The sequence below is a fragment of the Jaculus jaculus genome, chromosome Y (genome assembly GCF_020740685.1).
Source record: "Jaculus jaculus isolate mJacJac1 chromosome Y, mJacJac1.mat.Y.cur, whole genome shotgun sequence".
NCBI classification, from domain to species: Eukaryota; Metazoa; Chordata; class Mammalia; order Rodentia; family Dipodidae; genus Jaculus; species Jaculus jaculus.
Window position 1 is genome coordinate 2,965,233 of NC_059126.1, and position 12,435 is coordinate 2,977,667.

General features: G+C 35.8%; 1 pseudogene; it reads right to left on the reverse strand.

Annotated features, from left to right (window-relative positions):
* Positions 1-6,574: 6,574 nt before the first annotated feature.
* LOC123457113 lies at positions 6,575-6,674 on the reverse strand (annotated as a pseudogene).
* Between the last annotated feature and the right edge of the window lie 5,761 nt (positions 6,675-12,435).

Sequence of the window (12,435 nt, forward strand, 5' to 3'; positions counted from 1 at the left end):
ATATGTCAATAAAGCTTCTTTCCAGGTTTTCTCTGGTGTTCTAACAGCTTGCTGTATCTGCACCTGTTTCCCAATTTGGGGGAAGTTTTCTTCTATGATTTTGTTGAGGACGCCTACTATGCCTTTTGTGTGAGACTCTTCTCCTTCTACTGTGCCCTGAATTCTTATGTTTGATCTTTTCATAGTGTCCTGAATATCTTGAAATTCCCACTCATACTTTTCTATTAGTTTGTCTTTCTTTTTGTTGGACTGTATCAGATCTGCCACCTGGTCTTGTAGCTTAGATATTCTATCCTGTCCTTCATCCATTCTACTGGTGACATATTCTACAGAGATTTTTATTTCATGAACTGTGTTCTTCATTGCTAGTAATTCTCACTGGTTTTTGTTTATTATTTCTATTTCCTTATTTACGTCTTGTATTGCCTTCTTTATTTCATTAAATTGGTGTCCTGCATCTTCTTTGATTCCTTTGATTTCCTCTTTCATTCCTTTGATTTGTTCTTTGACTTCTTTGAACATATTTACAATAACTTTCTTGAAATCTTTCTTTCCTGATGCTGAAGCCAAGGTGCCACTGCCGGAGCTGCTTCGGCCTGCTTGTGTGGGTTCTGGATGCTCTGGGACACTCCTACTTCTCTGCTGCCATTTTAATTTCTCATACACCTCACTTTTTAGTAAATGTGTGTATTTTCCTGGGTTTTCTTTGGCCTTTTCTTCCCTAGGCTGCTTTTGTGTGGCTGCTATGCCGCCATCTTAACCAGAAGCTAAAAATCTAATTCTTAAGGGTAGCATTTCTACTGGTGCATTTTTGAGTTACAAAGTCTGTCTCTCAATGAGGGTAATCTGTACACGTCTTTATCAAGATTTTTGTTAAGGCTATTAATTACAGAGGGTACTTCCAGGACTTACTGTTCAGAGACTACTATACTAGTTTCTAAAGGAAAAAGCATATATTCCCTTTCTCTTCAGAGTATACTAAGGATATTTCCCACTGAATCAAATACTCCACTTGCTACTGAAAGTAAGCTAAAAGTGTTCATTAAGTTCTCAGTATTCATGTATGTTCATCAATATTATTGACATACAGATTTCTTTTTTCACATTTCTTCTTCCTGATATTTGTGTCATAAAAACGGTAACTAGTTTAAAGATATTACACAGTTTATATCTTTTTTATGTCATTTAGAGTAAATGACAAAAATAACCACTGTTTAAATGATTTTTTTTTAAAGAGAGACAGAGAAAGGCAAAAAGAGAGAAAGAGAGGGAGGGAATGGACACACCAGGGCCCTCAGCTCCTGCTAACGACCTCAAGACATGTGTGGTGCGTTGTGGTGCATGATCAAGATTGCATGCTTGCATCACTGTGCATCTGAGTACATGGGACCTGGAGATTCAAATAGTAGTCCTTAGGCTTCACAGAGAGCACCTTAACTACAAAGCCATCTCTTCAGCCTGAAAATAATTGTTTGATAGAATTTTCTATATTTCAGCACTGAAGGAAACTCTTACCTTTGCTTTAACAAAGATTTTCTTTAGCCAATTCAGTCTTGGTAACATTTAAAAATCTACAGTTTTCTAATACTTCCTTATCCTTGATAAGCTTGAAGTGCACAGAGGTTTGTGTTTATTGGTTGTGTACATTGAATTATTTTTCTTATACAGACTAACAGTTTGTTAAATAGCTCTTTGTATTAATAAATATCTCATGTTTACATGTTGTTTATCACAAGGAAGTTCTAATTACATCATTTATTTTTGTCTCCTCGTTTTTAGACCTAGTCATTTTTTGTTTTGAATATGTTATATGAGAATAATGCATGCTTTATATTTAGGACCATTTGTTAATTTCTACAATGATATATATCTCTGTCTAAGTACTGTATTTGTGTTCATTGTTCACTTTTTCAGAATTAATGGAATTGAGAGCTAGGGAAGCTTGTTAGAGAAGAACTTGTATTTGTTTGTGTGTACTATTGGCATACATGCATTGTTTCTTCATGTATGTGATTGTAATAGAGCAAACTAGGACTATTTTAAGAAGCAATCTAGTGTTTTGCTTGGTTTTAGACAAAGGGTCTGTCCCTGTGATAGTGAAATATACAGTTAGGTAGCTGGCCTCTCTGCTGAGTTGCAGAATTCCTCTTACATCAGGACCACCAGCAGTGGGAAAACCAAGATGTGTGGACCCACATGGTTTTTACACACATGCAGATGATTAAGTTTTTATTCTTTGAATCCCATGAATTACACACTATCTAATGGATTTCTACACTTTTAAGAATGTTTGTTTCTTTCATAAATACTTCACTACAAAGTTTCCTGGACCTAATTCTTATTGGCTGGCTTTTAAAAAAATTTTTTTGGTACAAAATAGCATGGTTTTCATAAATTAAACTTTTGTAAATTTCTGCTTCCATTTTTCTTTGTGTCTTAAGATTGTTAGTAAATCTGATGTCAATGCTTAAAAATACTCCTGTGTAATCATGATATGTAAAGAAACCAATGTAGATATGTACATCCTCAAGTTTATGATGAGTGGTAAGACATTGGCAACTTTTCTTTTGTCTCTCAGGAATATTTTACATTTTGCTGTAGAGAATGAAGTGAATATATGTGAAATCTAAGGTAGAAGTTCAATCCTCCTTGGTGAGTTGTCTCTAGTTGGTTGCTGTAGTTGGTGGTGGTGGTTTTTGAGGTAGTGACTCACTGTATTGTATGCTGACATGGAATTCACTATGTACTTTCAGCCTGGCCTTGCACTCATGGCACTCCTCCACCCTCTGCAACCCAAGTGCTGGGACTAGAGGCATGGACAACAATTACCAGATCTCATCTCACTTTTCGGCATTCAGTAACATGCTAAGTATTAACCTCTTTGTCATATAATCCATATACTTCCTGATTTTTCAATAATAAATGTGACAAAACACAGGCAATACTATTTATTCAAAATTTTGCACATTTTTTCTACTTCAAATTGACTTGATTTTACCTCTTATTTCTCCACCACCAAATGTGGCTTTTCTAAAATGAAAAAGACAAAAGAAATGTATCCAAAGTGTGATAAGGACTATGAGGTGGGGCCAGATCATCTAAGTTCTAGTAATATACTTTTTATTCAGCGTGCATTGACAGTTATAAGAAATCAATTCATTTAATCTCAGAGGGAGCTACTAATACTAAAATCAGCAATGGGAAATACATGGACAGGGCAGACTGGGTGAAGGATCAGAAATACTCAAACATGAGTACAATCTGGAATGAAAGAAGGTTACAAGTGTGTAGTTTTTAATTCTGCTTCCATAGAGACCTACTTGCTGCAAGCAATGTGAATCTTCTTATAACCTAGGGAATTATAAGTGATGGTTATTTACATGGATGTGAGGGAATATTGAGAACATCATCAGTGTCAGGGTATAAAGAAAATCATATGGGTGTTGTTTGAACATGGGCAATATGAATGAATGTATTCTCACGAATAAAAACTAAAACCGAAGGGCACTGTCTTTGGGTTATCAAGTACATTTATGCTGGCACATTTTCCAGGGTCTACTACTTCACATGACTCTTCTTGTCATGATAGAAGTGTGAGATTCTGTGTATATAGTGATGTCCAAGTCACACCTCTAGGCCATGCATGGTGATGATGAGCCTCATTGAATTATTGTAAATATGCTGTCAATGTGATGTCTGCATTCAAAGGAGTATTAAAATGCCTAATAATCATTTCAGATTTCATTTTTTATTAAATTAATTATTTTTTTCTTCATTTAATGAAAATCACTACTTAAACAGGACTAATTTCACATTACATTAATTATAAATATTTCACTAATGCACCATTTATTTCATGTTTTTGTATTAATAATTTTTTAAAATTATTTTTATTTATTTATTTGAGAGCCACAGACAGAGAGAGAAAGAGTAAGATAGAGAGAATGGGCGTGCCAGGGCCTCCAGCCATTGCAAACGAATTCCAGATCTTTTTCGCCCCCTTGTGCATCTGGTTAACATGGTTCCTGGGGAATCGAGCCTCAAACCGGAGTTCTTAGACTTCACAGGGAAGTGCTTAACTGCTAAGCCATCTCTCCAGCCCTGTATTAATAAGTTTTGTTTTTATGATTGAATTGACTTCAAATGCTATTTAGCTTGAACATTTGAATAGTTGTGAGAGCCATGTTTCTACTTACATAGTCAATATCTCCATTTTGGGCATGTGTCTGTAAAATACAACAAAGAGGATAAAATCGTATTACATTCACTTCATAAATTAGAAATCTTTAATCATAAGTATTCTGAATGAGAAATGGCTATCAGAGGATAACAGAGATTCTTTAATCTTTATTTTCCCATGATAGCCCAAGAGTGATTCACCTGTCTTGGTGACATCCAGGATATTTTGAGTTGCAATTTGCTTGTCACTAATAATCTTGTTATACTCTTTCTGTGTCTCTTCACTGATAATGTGGCATTTTTCTGAATTTCATGGAATAGAAGTCAGAAAATATGGCTATTAGGGTCCTTTCTAAACACAAAACTCATCCTAGTTTATACACCATAGGTTGATCAAGCTTTATTTTCCCAATGGCACATCATGCTTTCTGTTCATTATTCCCTTCATGTTGGTAATGTAACCCAGCAAGGACAACTTAACTGGAGATCAATTCATACATTCAGGTTTATGTCATTTTTCTAGATTTTGGAAAAATGACATGAAAGTAATTTTGTCTCTCATATTTTTACTTCAAAAGGTAAGGAACGGGCTGGAGAGATGGCTTAGCGGTTAAGCGTTTGCCTGTGAAGCCTAAGGACCCCGGTTCAAGGCTCAGTTCCCCAGGTCCCACGTTAGCCAGATGCACAAGGGGGCGCATGCGTCTGGAGTTCGTTTGCAGTGGCTGGAAGCCCTAATGCGCCCATTCTCTCTTTCTCCCTCTATCTGTCTTTCTCTCTATGTCTGTCGCTCTCAAATAAATAAAAAAATAATGAACAAAAAATTTTTTTAAAAAAAGGTAAGGAACGCTGTAAAGCACAATTGGAAATTTATGATGATTGGATCTGAGTGTGTCAATGACACTGTTTCTATTGTGTCCCAGTGTATGTTATGGAGTCTACTCTCTACTCTTTATGTAACAAAATAAATGAAAGGGGAAATCACCTAAAGAGCTCACATAGTCCATGGGTTATACTATAGAGTTTCTAAAAGTTTTATAGTCAATTTCCACACATACACATAATATTCCCTGGCATTATACCCCTTGCTCTCCCTCCTCCTAAATCTCCCTATTTTCTGAATCTCTTTTTGTGAACAACATCAAACAAAAGAAAATGCAAAGTGAAAAACTTAACATCAAGTTTGACAGAATAAAATTTAGTTCCATTATAGAAGAGATGTGATGTTCACATCAGAAAACATAAAACGATGCCACTATTTTTTTCTTGTAGAGATAGCCCCAGTCCAACATCCTTTCCTATGTTAGGTGATAATATTGAAGGCCTCCATCATACAGTGCTCAATCATGACTTCACACATCCTCCTGATCTTCATTGTGAGAATGAGTTTTGGACATTGTTATATTCATGGCGTGTGTGTGTGTGTGTGTGTGTGTGTGTGTGTGTGTGTGTAAGTATGTATGTGGAGTATTCTGAGTCTTACTTGGGGGTGAGATCCTTCAATCTTTATGTGGATGTCTGTACAAGAAGACTGGCTATAATTTTGTTTCAAAAGTGGGGTATACAGCATGATTCACATAATTATGAGTTACAGAGAGGCACTGATGCAAAAATACACAGAGAGTAACCAATGAAACAGAGAATTACCTATGCTTTATAAAGTTGTGGTAAGGTTTTCTCTTCTTTTTGTTTTGTTTGTTTTTCAACTTAAGGATCCTTTCTAGTCCAGGCACACCTGAAATTCAATATGTAGTCTCAGGGTGCCTAGAACTCAGTACCTCTGCCTCTAGAGTGCTGGGATTAAAGGTGTGTGCCACAATGCCCACCTCAAGTTATGGTAAGGTTTTAAGACACATGTGAACACATTCCTATACCAGGTTAGATCATGAAAAAATGCATACACATCTCATAACTCATCTCCAAAATACCAAAATATCCCCAAACAGAATAAAACTGAATACTTACACAAAACTAAAAACACATGTTGATGGTTATATTGATCATAAAAATAGTGAAAATGTAATATCATTGAATTGGTTGAGACAAAATCCACTGAGAAGTAATTCACCTTTGGGACTGAGAAGAAATATGTTTTCAAGATTAGACAACAGTACCATATCTTCTGCTAATTTGATATGTCTATTTCTTTTTTAAAATGTGAAACACATGAGTAGAAAAGATGGCTTAGTGGTAAAGACATTCATCTGCAAAGCCAAAGGACCTTAGTTTGATTTCCTAGGATACACTTAGGCCAAATGAACAAGCTGGCACATGTATCTGGACTTTGCAGTAGTTGGAGTCCCTGGGATGCTAATATTCTCTCTCTCTCTCTCTCCCTCCCTCCCTCTCTCTCTCTCTCTCTCCCCTCTTTCTCTCTCAAATGAATAAAAAAATTAAGTAAAATATGGACCGCTTCAAGAGTTTGTTTGCCAATCTTAAACAGGGGCCATGGTAATCTAATCTGTATCATTCCAATTTTAGTAAATTTACCACTTCAACCACCTCATCTTAAATAAATACTGTCTTTAATTCAACATACACCAAATATCCTACTTACAAAAGTTTTAAAGATGAATTATTGTAGGATGTATTGAGGTAATTTTAAGTCCAGGTGGTTAATTCCAGACACATGAGCAATTATTTGGTTGCATCACATTCAAATTAAGGTCATTTAAAATCTAACTAATGGGCAGAAGAGATGGCTTAGTGGTTAACACATTTGCCTTTGAGACCTGAGTACTCAGGTTCTATTCCCCAGTACCCTCATCAGAGAGGTGTAGAAATTGGTGCATGCATCTGGAGTTTCTTTGGAGTGACTAGAGATGCTGGAGTTGCCATATTATCTTTCCCTCTTGAGTAAATAAATTTAAAAATAAATAAAAATCTTAATTGCTGCGAGCCTAAGAACAACAGTGATATGAATGAAAGTTGGGATGACCTTACTGGAATAGATTAACTACATTAGTCACTTAATAAGGGTCTGGGTAGAACATAGTCTTCATATAATAATATTTTTTAAAAAATTATATGCAGATTAAGCTTTGATAAAAACATAGTAGATATATCCAGAAAAGGAATATGTGGCCATTTTGTTGGTTTGCCTTAAAAAACCTATACTGGAACTGCATTAACTAATGACCCAAACTTGAAAAACTATGGCTAGATAGTGGATACTTAAAAATATATTTATTTATATATTTTAGCAGAGTGGGTTAAAGAGGTAGAGAGAGGGATGAAAGGAGAGAGAGTGAGAGAGAGAGGGGGTGGTTGAGAATGGTCAAGCTAGGTCTTCCAACCATTGCAAATGAGCTCCAGATGTACCCCATACACTCTGAATCTGGCTTTGAGTGGGCACTGAGTAATTAAACTTTGGTCCTTGGGCTTTGAAGTTCCTTAACCTTTGATCCATCTCACCAGCTCTATTTTAAAATATTTATTTACTTATTTTAAAATATTTATTTATTAGGCTTGGCATGGTAGTGCATGCCTTTAATTCCAACACTCAGGAGGAAGAAATGGGAGGACTGTTGTGAATTAAAGGCTGTACTGAGAGTACATAGTGAATTCAAGATCAGCCCCTATTTCAAAACACTTCTCCAAAAAATTGATTGATTGATTCATTCATTCATTCATACATTAATTCATTTCAGAATGAAATATTGAGAAGGAAACAGTTAGAGAGAATTTTGTTGGACAATATTAACTCTAAATACTGACATTTTATATGAATGATCAAAGTACCTATGGGTACATTGTCAATACTGAATAAAATTGCAGTCATTTCATCAGTCCATGGATTTCCCACAAATTGTAATCAAGAACATGCAACAGCTTGAAATCATGGAGGACATAAACTGTCATGTATTGATCACATCAAATCCCATAGGACAACCTTACAATGTGATGTAAATCATAAATCCTGGGGTCTCTGTATGAGTTTGCATTAGGAGGACTTTGCCTTGCTTTTACAACTGTGAGTGAAAACAGTGTTAGTTTTTATGTCATTTGTGTTTTTATCCACTATGGTAGAGTGGGAACACACCAATGTCACTATTTAAATTCTATATTACTTAAAGAATAATTGCCAATATTCATTGTAAACTAAAATTTGTAAGGTCACAGTTGATGTCAACAGGTTCTAATATGTTTCCTACATCTGAAAGTAAATGTCTATGCCTTTTGGCCATGCAACAATTGGGTAATCCCACAATGAGAACCATGTGAGAAAAGGGTTTTTCCAAACTCCAGAGGCAAAATATAATCCACTTTTTCAGAGCATTTTACAAGTAGAATTCATAACAAGTAGCAGAAATTTTTGTTGACCTCAGAAATCCATTCATGTGAAATTTAGAGCTAGACACCATTTTACATTTTGAATGTGTTATGTTCCTCATTTCTTTGCACAGAATGTTTTAAGAATGTCAAGTGGTGTAATGGTCTGTGTAAGATTATAGGTGAGCATCTTGGCTTATATGAAAAGACAATACCAGCAGATCTTTGAAACCCATTATACCTACTTCTGTAATCCCCACCAAGATGATGGAACCAGACTCTTGGGGAGGTACGATATGGGTCATGGAAGTCCACAAGTCAGTGGCATTAAAAACAATAACCTCTTCTGATTTTGGCCATATTTGAAATGGATCACCTGGAAGTGTGAGAAACAATAAAATTCTCATGTGGTAAGATGCTTCTGTTCAACACTGGCTCAGAGCAAGAGATAGTAAACAACATGGCCATGAGGCTGAAGGCACTCTAGAGTTGGTTTTACATAGTCACCCAAGAAGATCTGATACTCACTAAAATTGCTAAATAGATATATTTAAATTCAGTGCTTTGAGTCTGTATCAGTGGCACTCTCCATCTTGCCTATAGGGAAATTACAAGAAATACATTAGGCATCCAAAATATACAACATACTACTGAATGAGTAAAAGAGAATTATACACAGTTCATATGCTGAGAGCAAAACTCGCTCTGATTGCCCTATGCATTGTCTTCATTTACTTGACAGAATTCTTATGCAATTATTCTGAACATTTGAGTCTGTGTCAGCACAGTTAACTTTGGGGGAGCAGATTGTGAAACACATCTAGCAGAGAGGAGTGTCTGTATCCCAATATGGCCTGAAGCCTTGCCTTTTAATGGAGACAGCCAAACCTTGCCTCATACATTGGATTCCAGGTGGAGGTGCATTGGGGAATGACAGCCACACTCCTCATGCTGAGGATCACACTGGAATTTTTTTGATGTATTATTTATTTGTTTCTTCCGGAGACAGGAAGAAGCAGATAGAGAGAAAGAGAGAATAGGCATGCCAGGGCCTCCAACCACTGCAAATGAACTCTAGACACAAGTGCCCCCTTGTGCATCTGACTTAGACGGGTCCTGGGGAAACAAACTGTGGTCCTTAGGTTTCACACGCAAATGCCTTAACCACTAAGCCATTTCCCCAGCCCGAGACTGCAATGTTGACATCTGTAAATTCACACTTTAGTTTTCTGTCTGCCAGAACTATTTCTACGTCTTTATGGATTTATTCAGAAAATGATAATATGTCTTTGGTGAAACGTTTTTTGTTTGCAATTTTTCCTGCATTTTGAATGTATGTACTCGGGACACAGTGTTAAGATCTGTAATGTATGAAATGTACAGGCCAGGAAAGTGAAAAATAGCATGTTACCAACCCTGATTCTATATGTAACATTCTACTGCTGTGTTCTGTCTCTCTTTTTCTCTATCTACCTATTTATCTCTCTGTAATTTAATTAACTATCTTTCCTTCACATTTCCTAACATACTAATTTGTGAGAAAATAAACTTAAAGTGAAACTTTTTTTTTTCTTCCTGGGTTTCAATCATATAACTTTATTATAACAGGCAGAAAAAAATTAAAAATCAACATTCTCAACCAATATTTTTGATAATAAATAGAGGCTTACCTCATATTCACTTGTAGGCAAACTCATACAAAATAGTACCATCCATTCATATTAAGAACAATGTTTTATTTTTCTAATTTCCTAGTTATACTCATCCACTACAGTCTGCTGAGTTTTTCTTGCTGAACCTGGATCTCACTGAACCTTCCAGGTAAATCATAGGCAAGTCTTTGTAGTCAACCTTTCTCAGTTTCCCTAACATGGGCTTTCAGAACTATGCTAACACAACTGGATATTTATATTCTAACAAGCTAAACTAAGCTCCTCATGCTTGAGAGTTAAATAAATTTATCCACAGAACCATCTCCACAACTTATAGATTTTTCGAATTGGGAAGCAAAGAGGTCAGATTCCTGGTATCTTTCAAATTTCTATGTAATCAAAAATAGTTGGGGAAATTTTCTTATTTCTAGAGTTAATGTTTTTGCAGAAAGACACTGTCCCTACTGTCATGAACAGATTAACAATTTCACTCACTTCATAGAAGGTCATTATTAGGTAAGTGTGTGCCATGCAATGGTGAGGTGTAGTTTCCTTGCTTCTAATGTCCTTCATATTTAAGCACGTGATTAATTTGGGTGTTGGAGGAAGTTCTTGGAGATGGAGTGTTTACTTTTCACACTGGACTTGCTAAAAGACAGATATAAATAATTCTGCTAACAAATTGTGAATAAATTCACATATATGTACCTGATTGTAAGGTCTATGAAAGTAACCCAGAATTTATGACACTAAAGAATTTTAGCAGAAAATTAAAGCATGACTTATCCAATCCAATTGCATGTGGTGGCATATGCCTGTTATCACACTACCAGAGAGTGTTAGGCAAGAGCTTCAAGAATGCGAAGTCATTTGCAAAGTCATGGATTAAGTTTGGAAAAGAAAATAGTACACTTTATCTGCTAAGTATTGAAAAACTCCCAACCAAAGCCACTGGGTCTTCTGGTAGGGATGGGAATGTAGCATGAGCAAACACCTTATGGTTCTCTCAAGAATGGGCAGCAACTCAATTTTTCATAGAAGTTCTCTGTGTCCCACCAGAAATTTGCTACCTTTGTCGCAGCCAGAATGCCACATTTTGTTTCTTGCACACAAGAAAAGTCTTGCTTACCTCAAATCAAAAGTAATGAACATTTCTTTATAATCATCATAAAATTCCAAAACTCACATACATAAATCCTCAACAGGCCATTCCTATTATGCTGATTAACCTGTGTGAAGCTATGGACACCGTGCGATATTTCTCTGAAAACTAAAATAAAATGTTCAATTAGAAGCATCAGCCATTCCTTTAACTTTTCTCATCAATATCTATTGTGACCATGGCAGCTGATTTTACTCATAAAAATATTAGCATCAAATCCTTGTGGGTGGAGATGTAGTTTCAAATTCATGCAGATCTTCATAATTTCTCTTGAAACTATGGTTAAGTCCCAGGGATATACTGCAATATTTGCAGCTTATGGATATGTATGTAATTTTTTGGCCAATCATAATGATTAACATTAGGTATTTATTTTAAGTTGTGCATGAATTTTTACTTAATATTTTATTTCATTATCTATTCACAGTCTTCTTGAAATACTAAAACTGTGTTAGGACACGATAAATGAATTTAAGGAAAATCAACTCTATTTATGAGTGCTCATCCATTCTATGGTATCATTTTAAAAGTGGTGCTAACTTACTCTCCCTTGGAGAATCTGCGTCTCTTTTCCAGATAGATGCAGATCCTAAGAAGAGAGCCACCCATCATACCTCAAAAGGGCCCTGGCTGAATGTAAGGAAAATTCGCGAAACAAACAAGGGTGCTGTTTTCCTGATGAACCAGATATCAGCAAAAGGGAAAAGGAGACCAACACAGAAAAATCAACTCCTACCAAATCAGAGAGCCAGAGCCTCAGAGGCCCCCAACACCTCAGCACTGAAGCAGACCAAAAATGAACCCAACATGGGTCAGGGAAATTCAACAAGGAGGGGCCAATGGGGAAGGGGTAGGTCATGGATGAGCCTAATAATGGTACCAAACTGACTGTATTTGCTGAATACAAACTAATTAATAAAAATAAATTAAAAATGAAAAGAGCAAGGTATTCCATGGAAAGTTATAGAAAATCTTACCAAAATAAAATATGGAAAGAATCACATTTGGAGCATAAATTTTACATGATTTCTAAGATATAATCTCTGACAATTCTTTTTTTTAATAGGGCTCAGTCTATTCCAGGCTGACCTGGAATCTGCTATGTAGAAAAAGTATTTTATGCTTAACACCTTCATATCAAGTAAAAACTAATTTAATAATATTAAGAGAATC